Source organism: Balaenoptera ricei, chromosome 3 (genome assembly GCF_028023285.1).
Source record: "Balaenoptera ricei isolate mBalRic1 chromosome 3, mBalRic1.hap2, whole genome shotgun sequence".
NCBI classification, from domain to species: Eukaryota; Metazoa; Chordata; class Mammalia; order Artiodactyla; family Balaenopteridae; genus Balaenoptera; species Balaenoptera ricei.
Window position 1 is genome coordinate 68,424,554 of NC_082641.1, and position 17,507 is coordinate 68,442,060.

Sequence of the window (17,507 nt, forward strand, 5' to 3'; positions counted from 1 at the left end):
AAAATGTTGGAGAGGATATGGAGAAAAGGGAACACTTGTACCCTGTTGGTGGGAATGTAAACTGGTGCAGCCACTATGGTAAACTGTATGGAGATCCCTCAGCTCGGTGCTTTGTGACCATCTAGAGGGGTGGGATAGGGAGGGTGGGAGGGAGGGAGATGCAAGAGGGAAGAGATATGGGAACATATGTATACATAGAGCTGATTCACTTTGTTATAAAGCAGAAACTAACACACCACTGTAAAGCAATTATACTCCAATAAAGATGTTAAAAAAAAAAATACATGGTCCATCCACACAACAGAATATTATGCAGCCTCAAAAAGGAAGGACACTGACACCTGCTATGACATGGATGAACCTCGAGGTCATTATGCTCAGTGACGTAAGCCAGTCACAGAAGGACAAATACTATCTGATCCACTTACATGAGGTCCCTGGAGGAGCCAGATTCATAGGGACAGAAAGCAGGATGGCAGGGGCCAGGGGCTGGGGGAGGGGATGGAAAGTGAGTGTTTCATGGGGACGCTTCAGTTTGAGGAGATGGAAATTCTGGAGATGGATGGTGGTGATAGTTGCACAATAATGTGAATCTAGCTAGTGACCCTGAGCTGTGCACTTAAAAATGGTTAAAATGGTACATTTCATGTTATGCATATTTTACCACAATAAAAAAGTAATAATAATAATAAAAAAAAAGGAACTACCATATGATCCAGCAATTCTACTCCTGGGAATATATCAAAAAAAAAGAAAACACTAATTTGAAAAGATACGTGCACCCCAATGTTCATAGCAGCATTATTTACAATAGCCAAGATATGGAAGCAACCCAAGAGTCCATCAACAGACAAATGGTTAAAGAAGATATGGTATGTGTAGGCAACGGTATAATATTCAGCCATAAAAAAGAATGGAATTCTGCCACTTGCAGCAATGTAGATGGACCTAGAGAATATTATGCTTGGTGAAATGTCAGAGAAAGACAAATACTGTATGATATCATTTTTATGTGGAATCTAAAAAATAAATGAATGTATAAAGCAAAACAGAAACATACTCACAGATACAGATAACTAGTGGTTACCAGTGAGGAGATGGGCGTTGGGGGGAGGTGCAAGATAGGGGTATGGGATTAAGAGATACAAATTACTAGGTATAAAATAGATAAGCAACAAGAATATATTTTATAGCACAGGGAATTATAGCCACTATTTTATAATAAATTTTAATGGAGTATAATCTGTAAAAATAATCACTGTGCTGTATAAGTGAATTTAATATTGTAAATCAACTATACTTCGCTGTTTTAAGACGTCTATTAGAACAGAATGGAGATGCTGTGCATCATAGAATAGGAGAAAGAGAGAGAGAGAGACCGTCCCTGGGTGTTGTTCATCGGTAGTAATAATAGAAGTCATTTTCTCTAAGAACAACTTTGCTGCTTAAAAAACCCCCAAATCATCAAGTTTTTAAACAGCCATTCCCCAGATAAATAAGAAAATATAAAACATACAACAAATAGTTTCTTCTAATTTGCCCTTCTTTGGGAAAATAATAAATAAAATAAACAAACTTATTTTCTATCAAGCTACAGAAATTTAGCCAAATTACAAAGACTAGAACTTTTTTCTCCTAAACAGTATCGTTTTAAAAGAAAACCACTTTATTTTTCATGTATTAATTTATGAGTGAAGGGGGCAGATTGAGCCAGCACTCATCAAATAAAATAAATTCATTAATGAGTCAAATTCACTTGAAAAAAACTGAAAAGTGATACTCAACTTACATGTCATTTCATTGTAAAAAAAAGGAAAAGAGAATATACTTTTAAAAAATATTTAGACACAAGTGCTTGTGATGATTTATACCTTTGATTTCAGCAGGAGTTAGGATCTCAACAGCAACACTGCAATTATTTTTAAAGTTTTGAACATGGCCTTTAGCACATGATTAAAATAAAGACACTTCACAAGTGGGATCTTAGGGATCTCTAGCAGCCAAAGGGAAAAAAAAATGGGGGTTAATTTTGTTTTCTTTGAAATAAAAGTAATTGTATTAATAAAATCTGTGTAATAGCTATCAGCTCAGAAGTTTTACGATTGGGCGAAAACAAAGGGAGAAAAATATAGAACATACAAAGATTAGGAATAGCAATAATATAGATATGGAAAACTAACATTCACTTAAAACTTGATTTTACAAGGCGCTTTAACATATACCAGCCATTTTGTTCTCCACAGCAAACTTCTTATTAAGTTCTACCAAAATTCATTAGGTAAGAAAATGTTTTCAATATCCATATTTTACTGCTGTTTATACTGAGGCTCAGAGAGTAAATGACCAGTCCAAGGTCATTACCAAGTAAACATCATACCAGGACTTAAACACACATTCCTCTCAAAATACATCTTTTTCTATTAAACAAAACTGCCTTTATCATACTTTAGTATCACCAAACTACATACCATTCATCAAGAGAAAAAATTGAGACTGGTCTGTGTTAGATATTGCTAGTCTTCAGGTCTCTAACTCCTTGGGCCAGGCAAATATTTATTTCAACATTATCCAATTTATTCCAACATATTATTTATCATGACAAAGAAACCAATAGAAAAATGAATGCCAACTGAAATTTTAAATTATAAATGGTATATTCTATGCATTAAAACTTTGATATATGGTTATAGAAAATTTTAAAATAAATTTTATAGAACCTAAAATACTGAAACAGAAGTTTCCCTTTATCTTTCAAATCCAAAAAGGTTTCTTGAATTACTTTTATTTTCTCCTTATTGTGAGAAACAGAATATATTCTTAAATAATGTTAAGGAGCATCTCTATCTTTTCATGATAGCTAAAGTAATGTAAATTTTGTATTCCTACATGACAAAACAAACTTAATCATTCCTAATTTTCAAGAAGCTGCCATGTGCCAGAGGATTTCCTTATCATAGTTACTCATAACTCTTGAAGAGACATTCAGGATGTTACTTATCAGCCTTTTCAATTTTCCCGGATTCTAACATTTCATTTTAATTTAATATGAATGACAGTTTCTCAGCTTGGTCAGCAAAAGAAGTATAATCAGTTAGCAATGCAGGGATGGATAATGACACTAGGTTAGTCATTCATTTTTACTGATGGCATAAGTCTATCAGACATTAACCAATCTTGTTAATAGAAACCAATCTAAAGATTGGTTTTGGATATAGAAAAAGTATAGAGTTAACACAGTTGGAATTTGATAGCATTTAATAATCTGTTCAATTAATCATCACTTGGAGCAGGGCTAGGAAACTAATACTAGTCTAAGCATTAAAGAAATATAATCATCTGATGAAAAGGTGTCTTAATTATAGAAAAATTAGAAAAATCCTTAAAAATATACAATCTCATTATTATTATTATTATTATTATTATTATTATTATTATTATTATTTTGGTTATTCCTCCCACAACCATTACTTGTAAATATCCACTTATTTCATGTGTAAAGTGATAAAAAATAATTGACATATATGTTGTTATGTCTGGGAGTCAAATGATTTAAGTGATTCAAGGTAAAATTTCCAATTTTCCTATTTACGGTTCTGGGACCAGGATATTTATGGTTCGTTATCCCAGGATAATGTCATCGCAAACTGTCACATGCTGGTATGGAACTGAGAAGCTGAATAATCATATTCAATCATTATAGAGTGATGTTTATATAGGTCATCCATTGAATCCTTATTAATTTTTCAATTTTTCAATTCAAGTTGTTAAGGTTATGCGTTGGATTTTCTTCATTGGGCTTGTTATAATAACAACTATTACCACAATGAAAGTAAAAAACCAAGACTCCAAAGAGACACAAATTTTGTCTGTCCATGAAGGGATGAAGGGATCATAGTGCAACTTCTTTAAGCTAAGATTTTATTATTGGTGAAGTGTTTGATATTTTTAGTTTCTTGATTAAATTAGAAAACACACCGTACTCTTGCATTTTAAAAATTTGAAGACACCTGCATTTAACATTTACTGAATTACTAATTCACAAAGAAATATCTTGTGTCATAAAACAATGTAGGTATTGTACTTGTTCCCTGATATTAAATCTAGCAGAAAATATAATACAAGGTCAGTTACAAAGTGTTCTAGAAATTCAAACCCTAAGGGATTAGTTCTAATGGGCAGATGTTATAGATTGTATGTCAGATGGCTGCAATTATTTTTTTCTCTCTATCCATGTCCCTTTACAATGTGATTTTGTAGCTTTTCCCATAAACAGGTAGTTTATTTTTCTACCCCTCAAATATGTACTGGCTTAGTGATTTCTTTGGCCAGTAGAACGTGGCAGAAGTGATGTGCCAGTTTGAGCCTGACCACGCAACCATGAGAACAAGACTAGTTTAGCCTTCTGAAAAGTAGGATTACACAGGAGAAAAATCAAAGCAGCCAAAACCAACCTGACTTCCAGAGCAGAACCATTTAGCTGATCCTCAGCAGATTATGAGGGAGCCCAAGCATGACCAAAAGAACCACACAGCTGGAATATAGATTCAAGAATAATAATAAATGGTCATTGTTTTAAGCCACTAAATTTTGGAGTGGATTGTTAGGAAACAACAGGAAACTAATACAGCAGATAAGTAGGTGGCAGAATGTAAGCTGTTAGAAATTGCAAGTCTGATGTGTAGAGATGAAGAAGATGTGGTAGCTGGAGGACTTAATTTTTCATTAATACTATGGAGTAGACACTCTGAAAAAATAATAGTCTTCATTTTTAATTTCCTGTTGATATTTTTAACAGATTCCTTTTTAAAAAGAGTTTTAGATTTACATTGAAAAGATAGTACAGGGAGTTCCCATATATTCTGCATCTAACTCCCCCCTTTTAAAAAATCTTCTATTATTATGGCATATTTGTTATAATTAATGAAACAATACTGGCCCATTATTATTAACTAAAGTCCATACTTTATTCAGATTCCCTTAGTTTAGCCTAATGTCCTTTTGCTTTTTCTCTATCATATCTAGGATACCACATTACATTTAGTCATCTGATCTTAGGTTCCTCCTGGTTGTGGCAGTATCTCAGATTCTCTTGTTTCTGATGACTTTGACAGTGTTGAGGAGTCCTGGTCATGTATTTTCTACATCTATTGTGCCTATCTATTAGAATTTTTCTGGTGTTTTTTCACAGATTACTAAAGTTGTGGGTTTAAGGGAGGGATACCACAGAGATAAATTGTTACTTACATCATATCATATCCAGTGTACAAGTACGATACCAGGTTATCAACATGATTTTTCATTGTTGATATTGATCTTAATCACCTGGATGAGGTAGTGTTTGTCAGGTTTTTCTACTATAAAGTATAATAATTCTCCCCCTTTCCATTCTGTACTCAATAGAAGGCAGTCATTAAGCACAGCCCACACTAAGGAGGAGGGAATTGTGTTCCCCCTTCTTTAGGGCACTGTATCTACATAAATTATTTGGAATTCTTCTGCATGGGAAACTTGCCACTTCTCCAATTAATTTATTTATTCAGTAATTTATTTATAGCACTATAGACTCATGGATATTTATTCTATATTTAGGGTTATAATCCAATGCTACGTTATTTTGTGGCTCACGTTTTTCCTGTCTTACCCATTAGAAGATATTTCATTTTGGCTCCTGTTTCCCTTTGCCATATCCTCTTCAATGTAGGGTTTTCTGCAGGGTGGAGGAGGTGGGGGGAGTTGGAATTTCCTTACTTTCTGGAACAACAAGATGATCCGGACTCATCTTGTGTATTTTCTGCCTCAGTTTTAGAATCAGCCATTTTCCCATAGAGAATGGTATAAAAACAAAGATCTGGGGATAAGATATGTTTGTTGCTACTTGAGTGTCTTTGCCTCTAGGCCCTATCAGTCCTCAGAGCAAGGAAATATATGTGTACCTTTAAATGAGTGGAATGCAAACATATCTATAAAGAGTTGTACATGTAACCATCTGTATCTACATTAAGCCAAACATGAGTTCATACCAATGTCTCCAGGCCTACTGTAGTACCACACAGATCATTCTAGATCCCTCTTCTTTTTCCTTTTTTTAAATAGGAGTGTAATTGCTTTACAATGTTGTATTAGTTTCTGCTGTACAACGAAGTGAATCAGCCATATGTATACATAAATCCCCTCCCTCATGGACCTCCCTCCCACCCCCCCCCCCATCCCACCCATCTAGGTAATCACAGAGCACTGAGCTGAGCTCCCTGTGCTATACTATTATAGCTCCCACTAGCTATCTATTTTACACGTGGTAATGTATATATGTCAATCCTAATCTCCAGATTCGTCCGACTCTCCTCTTCACCCCCATGTCCACATGTCCATTCTCTATGTCTGTGTCTCTATTCCTGCCCTGCAAATAGGTTCATCTGTACCATTTTTCTGGATTCCACATATATGCATTAATATACAATATTTTTCTCTTTCTGACTTATTTCACTCTGTATGCCAGACTCTAGGTCCATTCACATCTCTACAGATGACCCAATTTCATTCCTTTTTATGGCTGAGTAATATTTCATTGTATATATGTACCACATCTTCTTTATCCATTCATCTGATGGTAGACATTCCATGACATGGCTATTGTAAATACTGTTGCAATGAACATTGGGGTACATGTGTCTTTTTGAATTATGGTTTTCTCAGGGTATATGTCCAGTAGTGGGATTGCTGGGTCATATGGTAGTTCTATTTTTAGTTTTTTAAGGAACCTCCATAATGTTCTCCATAGTGGCTGTACCACTTTACATTCCCCCCAACAGTGTAGGAGGGTTCTCTTTTCTCCACACCATCTCCAGCATTTATTATTTGTAGATTTTTTAATGATGGCCATTCTGACCAGCGTGAGGTGATACCTCATTGTATTTCTGATTTGCATTTCTCTAATAATTAGTGATGTTGAGCACTTTTTCATGTGCCTCTTGTCCACCTTTGTCTTCTTTGGAGAAATGTTTATTTAGGTCTTCCGCCCATTTTTTGATTGGGCTGTCTGTTGTTTTGATATTGACTTGCATGGGCTGTTTGTATATTTTGGAGATTAATTCCTTGCCAGTTGTTTCGTTTGCAAATATTTTCTCCCATTCTGAGGGCTGTCTTTTCATCCTGTTTATGGTTTCTTTTGCTGTGCAGAAGGTTTTAAGCTTAATTAGGTCCCATTTGTTTATTTTTGTTTTTATTTTCATTACTCTAGGAGGTGGGTCAAAAAAGATCTTGCTGCGATTCACGTCAAAGAGTGCTCTGCCTATGTTTTTCTCTAAGAGTTTTATAGTGTCCAGCCTTACATTTAGGTCTTTAATCCATTTTGAGCTTATGTTTGTGTATGGTGTTAGGGAGTGTTCTAATTTCATTCTTTTGCATGTAGCTGTCCAGTTTTCCCAGCACCACTTATTGAAAAGACTGTCTTTTCTCCATTGTATATTCTTGCTTCCTTTGTCATAGATTAGGTTAGCATAGGTGTGTGGGTTTATCTCTGGGCGTTCTATCCCGTACCATTGATCTATATTTCTGTTTTTGTGCCAGTATCATACTGTTTTGATTACTGTAGCTTTGTAGTATAGTCTGAAGTCAGGCAGCCTGATTCGTCCAGCTCTGTTTTTCTTTCTCAAGATTGGTTTGGCTATTTGGGGTCTTTTGTGTTTCCATACAAATTGTAAAATTTGTTGTTCTAATTCTGTGAAAAATGCCATGGTAGTTTGATAGGGATTGCATTGAATCTGTAGATTGTTTTGGGTAGTAGAGTCAGTTTCACAATATTGCTTCTTCCAATCCAAGAACATGGTATATCTCTCCACCTGTTTGTGTCATCTTTGATTTATTTCATTCATTAGTGTTCTATAGTTTTCTGAGTACAGTTCTTTTGCCTCCTTAGGTAAGTTTATTCCTAGGTATTTTATTCTTTTTGTTGCAATAGTAAATGGGATTGTTTCCTTAATTTCTCTTAATTGATCTTTTGTTGTTAGTATATAGGAATGCAAGAGATTTCTGTGCAGTAATTTTCTATACTTCAACTTTACCAAATTCACTGATTAGCTCTAGTAGTTTTCTGGTGGCATCTTTAGGATTTTCTAAGTATAGTATCATGTCATCTGCAAAGAGTGACAGTTTTACTTCCTTTTTTCCAATTTGTATTCCTTTTATTTCTTTCTCTTCTCTGATTGTTGTGGCTAGGACTTCCAGAACTATGTTGAATAATAGTGGTGAGAATGGATACTCTTGTCTTCTTCCTGATCTTAGAGGAAATGCTTTCAGTTTTTCACCATTGAGAATGATGTATGCTATGGGTTTGTCATATATGGCCTTTATTATGTTGAGGTAGGTTCCCTCTATGCCCACTTTCTGGAGAGTTTTTATCATAAATGGGTGTTGAATTTTGTCAAAAGCTTTTTCTGCATCTATTGAGATGATCATATAGTTTTTATTCTTTAATTTGTTAATATGGTGTATCACACTGATTATTTGTGTATATTGAATAATACTTGCATCCCTGGGATAAATCCCACTTGATCGTGGTTCATGATCCTTTTAATGTGTTGTTGGACTTTTTGTGCTAGTATTTTGTTGAGGATTTTTTGTCTATGTTCATCAGTGATATTGGTCTGTAAATTTTCTTTTTTTGTGATATCTTTGTCTGGTTTTGGTATCAGGGTGATGGTGGCCTCATAGAACGAGTTTGGGAGTGTTCCTCCCTATGCAGTTTTTGGGAAGAGTTTGAGAAGGATAGGTGTTAGCTCTTCTCTAAATGTTTGATAGAATTCAACTGTGAAGCCATCTGGTCCTGAACTTTTGTTTGTTGGAAGATTTTTAATCACAGTTTCAATTTCAGTACTTGTGATTGGTCTGTTTATATTTTCTATTTCTTCCTGGTTCAGTCTTGGAAGGTTGTACCTTTCTAAGAATTTGTCCATTTCTTCCAGGTTGTCCATTTTATTGACTTATAGTTGCTTGCAGTAGTCTCTTATGATCCTTTGTATATCTGTGCTGTCTGTTGTAATTTCTCCATTTTCATGTCTAATTTTATTGATTTGAATCCTCTCTCTTTTTTTTTCTTGATGAGTCTGGCTAAGGGTTTCTTATTTACATGTTAACTCTAACTCCAAAAGAAACTTGTTTCCAACAATCTTCCCTTTATTTAATTGTTCAATTCCAGTAATACATGTACAGCAGTAACAGAATTGCTTAGCCACTAAATATTATGCTTTTATCAGAAGCCTAATATCTCAGTTTTTTTTCAACAAGAAAATGATTTTTCTACTCTATGGTCCAGGTTTATATAGCCAAGTTATATATCATATTCTCCCAGACCCCTCCTAGTCCTCTGTAACAGGAATTAATATGAATTGTTAAGCAACCTTGGTCCATTTGAACCTCCTGGAAAAACTAAGCCTTGTTTTGTACAATTCAGAGGCTTTTAAATGACACTATCACAATCTGCTATCATTAAGAGCAATTCTTTTAATTATCTCCATGCTTTTAAATAACATCTAGAAATCAACAACCCAAATTTAGAAAGCTATGTGTGTGGTCTTTCACAAAATCTTAAGTAATATATCCAATACTTCAGCTTCAGTAAAGTTAACTAAGACCTACCTCTATCCAAACATTTGACCTTCATCTCCACTGCCAACACCTCTGTGCAAGCAGTCATGTCACCTTACATGAGCAAACTGCTACAATGACCTCTGAAATGGTCCTTCCATTTTCCATCTTAACTGTCGTAAACTATATTCCACACACCAGAAAGAGCAGATATTTAAAAGCATAATTGAGATCACATGTTTCTACTATGTTAAAACCCTTTCGGTTGTTTCTCATGTTTAGACCAAAATCCAGATTTTTAACCATCACTTAAAATGGTCCTACATCATCTCTCCCCAGCTTTTTCCCTGTGTGGCAGTAACATTTCAAGAAATAGAACTTCATTGTGTTTTTTGAAAATGCTCTTGTTGTTGTTGTTTGTTTGTTTTTCCCTGCTTTAAGATCTTTTCATTTGTTTTTCTTCTGCCCATAATACCTTTTCCCAAATCTGTACTTGACTCACTCCTCGCCATTCTTTAACTCAAGCCTTAAGTCTCTGGGTGAACTTCTGTGAGTGCTGACACCATCTCTCCCATCCCCTCTCTTTCAAATTATCCCTGTTATTTCCAATATACATTCAAATTTCAGCTTAAAGTGATCTTGTTTACTAAATAGTGTATTCTAACTTGTTTTCTGTCTCTTCCTATTAGGATGTAACCCCCATGTGAGGTTCTAATCATCATTGTGTATGTAATATCTATATCAGGGACTATTGAAGATATGTTACTGAATAAGTGAATTAATGAATAAAATAAATATAATAACATTGTTCTAAAACCATGGATTTGGGGCTAATACCAAAAACGAGCATATTTTTTTGCCAGTTTTCAACCTTTTTTAGATTTTCCTGTGGACTTAAGTTTTATGACAGCTGAAATTAATCAAGGATTACTTATGTTGGGCAGAGAGGGTTGGAAATTGATCTATCTATCACATAACATTCTTCATCTTGTCAAAGTGGTAGTATAGTGCACTAGAAACTGACAGATGAAGTCATTCTCATCTGGGAAATAATTCAGCAACTTTGCTAAAATCATAAAGGTCTTTACTTTAATGGAGGAAAATGAAAGTATTACTTAAAAAAAAAATTAACAATCCAGGATACAGGAGGTTATTTATTTAATGACACTAAACCTTAATAAATCTGACACACAGGAAAGCTACTTATTTTTGAATACATAAAATGAAGCTTAATTTTAAAAATTTGGCTTCACTTCATGAGAGTACACAGGCCAACTCTACAAAATGATTTACATTTGTGTAGTTAGTTTCATGTGTTTTTGTTCTTGTTACAATTAAATCCTAGGAAAATATCCTTTAGAATTGTTATTTTTGAATTGAGGTCTTTCCTTGTTCATTTGTTTGTGAGGTTTCCTATGTTGTTGTTGTTCTTGTTTTTTAATGTCAATAGGTAAAGATATTTAAATTCAGGTATACATATCAGTGAGTTTTAAGAAATTCTTACAGTAATATAATCACCATTGCAATCAAGATGCAGAATATTTCCAAAGCCTCAAAAAGTTCCGTCATGTTTTTGTAGGTAATATTCTCTCTCCAAATCCAGGCCCTGGAAATCAGTGATTTGGTGTCTTTTCCCATGGTTTTGCCTTTTATAGAAAGTTATTTAAATGGAATTATAGTTTCAGCCTTTTCTACCTGGTTTTGTTCAAATCATCTGCTGTTTTGGGGATTCATCCATATGGTTGCATTTAGTGTGTTCTTTCTATTTTTGAGTAGTATCCCATTAGATGGATGCATTGCAATTTATGTATTGAGTCTCCAGTTGATAGACATTTGAATTGCCTCCAATTTTGGTAATTTTGAATTAATCTGCTATATATATCAATGCAGAGGTGCTTTTGTGGACATATGTTTTATTTGTTTAGAAGCCCAATTGCTACTATATTAGTGTTTAGCTTTATAAGATACTGGGTCCTAGGTGTTCTTATACTGGAAGAGTTAGAACTTCTCTCACATGCCTCCTTCAATATCATCTACTACCAACATATTTACCATTCCTCTTTTCTTTTAGGCTCAGGGTAAAAGCTGGTCACCAGTGACACATGTCTAAAAATCTATTTAAGTATAAATGATTTCTTTAGTTCATTAAATACACCTCTAAAGTTTATGTTCACTTGCATAATATAGTCAGGAACTGATTTATTCATAATAAAGATAATTGGATATAGAAAACAAAAATTTAATTCACCTTGTGATTTAATTTTTTCTTTCATATATGCAGATAGTTTTACATATACCTTTGTTTAATTCTTGTTTGAGATTTCAAGTCTATAACTTTTGTTCCTAAGAAGAGATGGTAGAGTCTCCTGGGATAACAGTATTTAAATAGGAACAGATTTTACTTCTTTCATCAGTAAATATATCAGGGAAATCAAACTAAATAGGAAATTATCTACAACACAGGAATTTTCTTGTCATTCCATCTCTTGCATAAATAAATAACTCTGGAGAATATAATACATATGAATATTGTGTGATTAATGTTGATAGAGTAGGAAACTCTATTTTACCATAAAATCAAAGAGAAAAAGCTAAATATTAATGCAAAGACATGGAACTAAGAGAGGGTCTCTAGTACAATTATTCTTTATTATTTTCACTTTGACATTATAGAATTATCTTCCCAAAATACTAGATGCCACTAATAATTACATTTAAGCCATTCAATTAAAAATCTGGAATACAATGTCAATTCTTTATAATGCTATGAGCTCTTCCAATCTACTTTTCACTCTAATGACTCATCACTACTTGCATATATCTTGCAGTCCACGCAAAGTTTGACTTACTATTTCTGAACAAGCCATATTATTTCTCTGTTTCATCAGTATGGAATGACCTTAGTTTTATTTCCATTTTATATCCATGCAAATCCATGCAAAAGAAAAACTTAAATGTCAGTTCCTTTTCATTCTTTCTCTTACCTATCCCTTACTTTTTCCATTGCAACCCATAACCTGTGGTTTGTAATTTCAGAGTATATTTAACTGACTTCTAGTAAAATTAGCTGTTTACACATTGTCCTTCATCTCCCCAGCTGGAGTATAATATAATTGAGGGCCATTCCTGGACGAATGCTTTGGAAAGGGCTGTACTAAAGAATGAATACAAAAGTAACTATCTTTTAATTTAATAAGTGCAGGCAATGAGGGAGATGTCCAGGTAAACAGGGGTAATTTAATGTTACTTTGACACAATTCTAACTTTAGGATGCACAGTGCATTGTTAAATACAATTCACACTAGAATATAATATACTTAGTAATAAGGAAATGCATAGTATTGAGCAGTTTAAAACTTCTCAGAATAGGTAGCTGAGCAGGGTCGTGCAAAGGAGTAAAAATATGACAGGTGAATGAGGAAGAGAATGCTAATTTTAGTCTGATTGTACAAGCCTGACTTGTTTTTCATTAGTGTGATAATAAGCTGAATAAGGAAGGGGCAGGGCAAGAGCAAGCCAGTTACTTCCTGAAATGCAGACATGATTCAATGGCATAAGTTCTTCCTCAACAAACTTGTTCTACGTCACCTCAGTGCTCCTTGTGGCTAGAAAATAAATTAATTTGTGGCATGCAAATTAAGGCAACTAAGGTATACTTTTTTATACTCACTATACTGGCAGAAATTAAAAAGTCTAATAATTCTAATTATAGGCAAAAAATTGGAACATTGATAATTCTTATTTATCAAAAATGAGAGTGTAAATTGGTACAAACTCCTTAAAAATAATTTGGAATTACCTTGTCAAGGTGAACATATACAAACTTTTTACACAGTTATTTTATTTTTAAGTATATGGCTTAGAAAAAAATTATTCTATATGCACAAAGAGACAGGTACAAAATATATTTGCTTGTACTTTTCATAATAGCAAAAAAAAAAAAAAAATTGAAAAAGAAAAACTAAAAACAAGGCAAATATCCATTGACTTGAAATGGTTAAGTGAATTATAGTGTTTGCACACAATGGAATATTTAAGGCAGTGAAAATGAATGCATAGTCTACTACAAAAACAACATGGATAAGTTATAGAAACAATGTTGAGTGAAAGAAATAATTACAGAATGTTACATAGAATATGACAATATGATGCCATTTCTTAAAGTGTAAAGCCAAGAAACACTAAATGATATATTTAGGGATACCAGGTATATGGACATATATATTTTTTAAATGCAATTGAGTAATGGAAGCAAAATTCCAGGTATTGGCTTATCTCTGTAGGAAGGCAAGGAAGATATTGGAAATGAGGTCTCAGCTCAAGAACACTGAAAATGATCTTTTTAAAAATTTAATTTTCTGCTTCATATTTCATATCGGCTTCATAATTTATTTTAATGCTGCAAATGTTTTTAAAGTGAATATCTAAAGTAAAGGGTAGCCTCTTTATAGATATTTGGCATTTGTGTGAATCAGGCAACAAAAATGAAAGACCAAAGGTGTTGTTCAAGAGAAAATTGAAATAAAAAGTAAATAGAAATTAATATTTATTTTTACATATGTACTTGGAATGAAACCATGCCTTGAGTTTTTTGTATTCTTACTGCAATTAAGTGACTAACTTTTAACAAAATACAAATTAACAAATAGAAATACTATAAAAATAACACATTTCACAGGAAAGGTATTGTTTATAGGTAGTAAAAATAGAGTATGAAAAAATTGACCAAAAACACACACTAAGTAATGTCTACTTGTTCAGCTGCAGTGGTTGTTCTGATGATAGTTTCTTCAGCTTGTGTTTGGCCTATCAATCATATTAGGAATGAAAATTCAATCAATAATGTAAATATACAGCAATTTTACAGTAGATTTAGAGATATAAATGGATTGTGCTACTAAGTAGAAATGGATATTTTAAACATATTTTTGAGAAACAGAAAACACATTGATCTAAAAAACATATAGTTCCCGTGTCTTGATTAATAAGTAAATGTCTTACAATTTTACTAAATATATTTATAGTATTCAGGACCTCAGATGCTTCTCAAATATGTGATAATTCTGAAGGTTTAAAAGATTTATCAGAAAATGTTTAATACTTAAAACTCCTAATCATGAGGGCAACTATTTGAAAAGAAAAATACCACAGAATGAAATTTTTTGTTATACCACGGTAGATAAAAAGAAATTTCATCTTCAAAATTCAAAGCTTGTAAATATGCTTCAAGATAGCTAAAATTTAAAGAAGTGTCAGTCTGCTGAAAGAGGAAAGATCCTGTAAAACCATCATAGGGAAAAGGGAGGGAGGGAGAGAGAGAGAGAGAGGGAGGGAGAGAGAGAGAGAGAGAGAGAAAGGGAGAGAGGGAGGAGGGAGAGAGAGAGCAGGAGAAGGAAAAAAAAGTCGTGAATGTTTTGCTTTGACATCAGGTTACTCATGATGTAATCTGCATTAAAACATAAAAGTGTCATTACATAAGTATTTACAACTCTTAGCATTTGAATGAAATTTAAAGTTTCCACATCAAATGATCAAAGATGTAAGAACTAACACACAGAGAAACAAATAAAATGACTGTTTATATGCACCAAGCCTTAATTTTTCCATTGAAGGAATTGAAATAGTCACTCATTAGCTAGCATACGTCTGTATATGCTTAGTGGCTCCAGAAGTTTTTCTCTAATTTTTGTACCCCCATATAATGAGACAATATACACATACACACACAATCACCATTGGATGAGACAGTTGCACCACGACACAGCTTTTATTTGGGCAGTCATGTAATGCTCCTTTGAAACCAGCAAGTACTTGGGAGAGACCACACATACTGTTGTTGCATGGAAAAAGTACAATACTCTGCTGAATCTGAAAACAAAATTATTATATTATAGAAATGTAGACATGAAGCCTAGATATGAAAAAACTCCAAGTCACACAGCTAACCAATGAACAGAGTGGAGATTTGAACAAGTTCCATATAACTTAAAAAAAAAAAAAAAAGGGGGTTCTCACCACTCTTGTCTATTTTCTTAGAACAGTGAAACTCTATGGGATGCCCTCAAGCCAACAGTCTCAGGGTCACCTGGCAACTTGCTGAAAATGTAAATTCTCAGGCCCCACTTAATTCATCCCTGAATTAGAAACTATGAAAGAGAGGCCCAGGAACCTATGATTTTAACAAGCCCTGCAGGTAATTCTGATATACATTAAAGTAGGAGAACCCTGGCTTAGCCTTTGGCACCTGACAAAAATAAATTCTGGGCTCCCACATTAATTCATGTAGTCCCTGTGTCAAGCAGAGTAACAGGCACCCGATACCAATCCAAGGGGAGGACTCCAAACACTTCTGCCCACTGTTTTTGGTATCTGAGTTGCCAAGGAAAACAATACAGTCAAGCACTGGATGGAACAAGGCTTTACTCACATAAAGAAGAGACCTAGCAAGATCTACTTCAATAGTTAGGGTCGTTCCCCAAGGTCAGCAGGCCCCTTGGCAGTGGGAGGCCAGTGCAAGGCAACAAGGCCCACACTCACCCTTCTCAGGGCTACAGTGGAAGGAAAGTTCTTCTGCTCCTTACAGGAGACAGATTTAACAGTGGGGTTGGCCAGGTGCCATGTGACACACACGCTTTAAGCAAAGACCAAAGAACACTGAAATATAGAAAGATACTCCCATAGGAGATGATAAACCCAGCACAGTCTGGTTGGGGGTCTTTATCTCTTGGTAAGAAAGTATTCCAGGCCCAAGGCTCATTTCCATGTAGCTGAATATGAGTCTCAAAACTGCACTCATGGGCTTCCCTGGTGGCGCAGTGGTTGAGAGTCTGCCTGCCAATGCAGGGGACACGGGTTCGAGCCCTGGTCTGGGAAGATCCCACATGCCGTGGAGCAACTGGGCCTGTGAGCCACAATTACTGAGCCTGCGCGTCTGGAGCCTGTGCTCCGCAACAAGAGAGGCCGCGATAGTGAGAGGCCCGCGCACCGCGATGAAGAATGGCACCCGCTTGCCGCAACTGGAGAAAGCCCTCGCACAGAAACGAAGACCCAACACAGCCATAAGTAAATAAATAAATAAATTAAATTAAAAAAAAAAAAAAAACCTGCACTCATGAGACTGCCTTTCCCGAACACGAATTGTCTCTAAGAGGTATTGTCTCTAAGAGAAAAGGTATTCTCTTCGGGGGAACAGAACCAATCAACATATCCTTTTAAATTATAGCCATAGTGAAGAAGACATGAGAAAAGGAGAGACTCTCATTATAGGACCTAAGCCTAATTTTGTATTCTTTACCTCCCCTTGTAAATACATTGTGTTCACCACACAGATTTCTTTTTGCTATCTTTCTATATATTCCTGTAAGTATGCCCCTTCCATTTGAGTATCTTATATAAAAAATGTACTTTGTTAAAATGGCAAATACATTTATTTTGTTTTATTTGATACTTGCAACAAAAAAACCAAGGCTATACAACACACCAAAGAGTTTTATGAATGAAATAAAAATAGACCAGACAATATCTAGTTGGTGAGAAGGTAGAGCAACAGGAACCTCATAAACTTCATATGTTAAAAAACTATTTGATTATATTTGGTAAACATCACTATACATATATCATATGTGTATATATATATATATATATATAAAATAGGTAGATACACAATCCTAGGAATATATTCAAAAGAAATCTATACATATATTCACCAAAAGACAAATAAAATAATGTTCATAGAAGTGATTTTTAATTCCAAGCCCTGAAACTATAAAAAACCAAATGCCCATCAAAGGAATAATGGATAAATAAATTGTGGTGTATTTATACAATGTGCTACTACACAGCAAAGATAATGATTGAACTATACCTACATCAAAAACATGGGTAAATCTTACATACCTAATGTTTAGGCAAAGAAGCCCAAAACA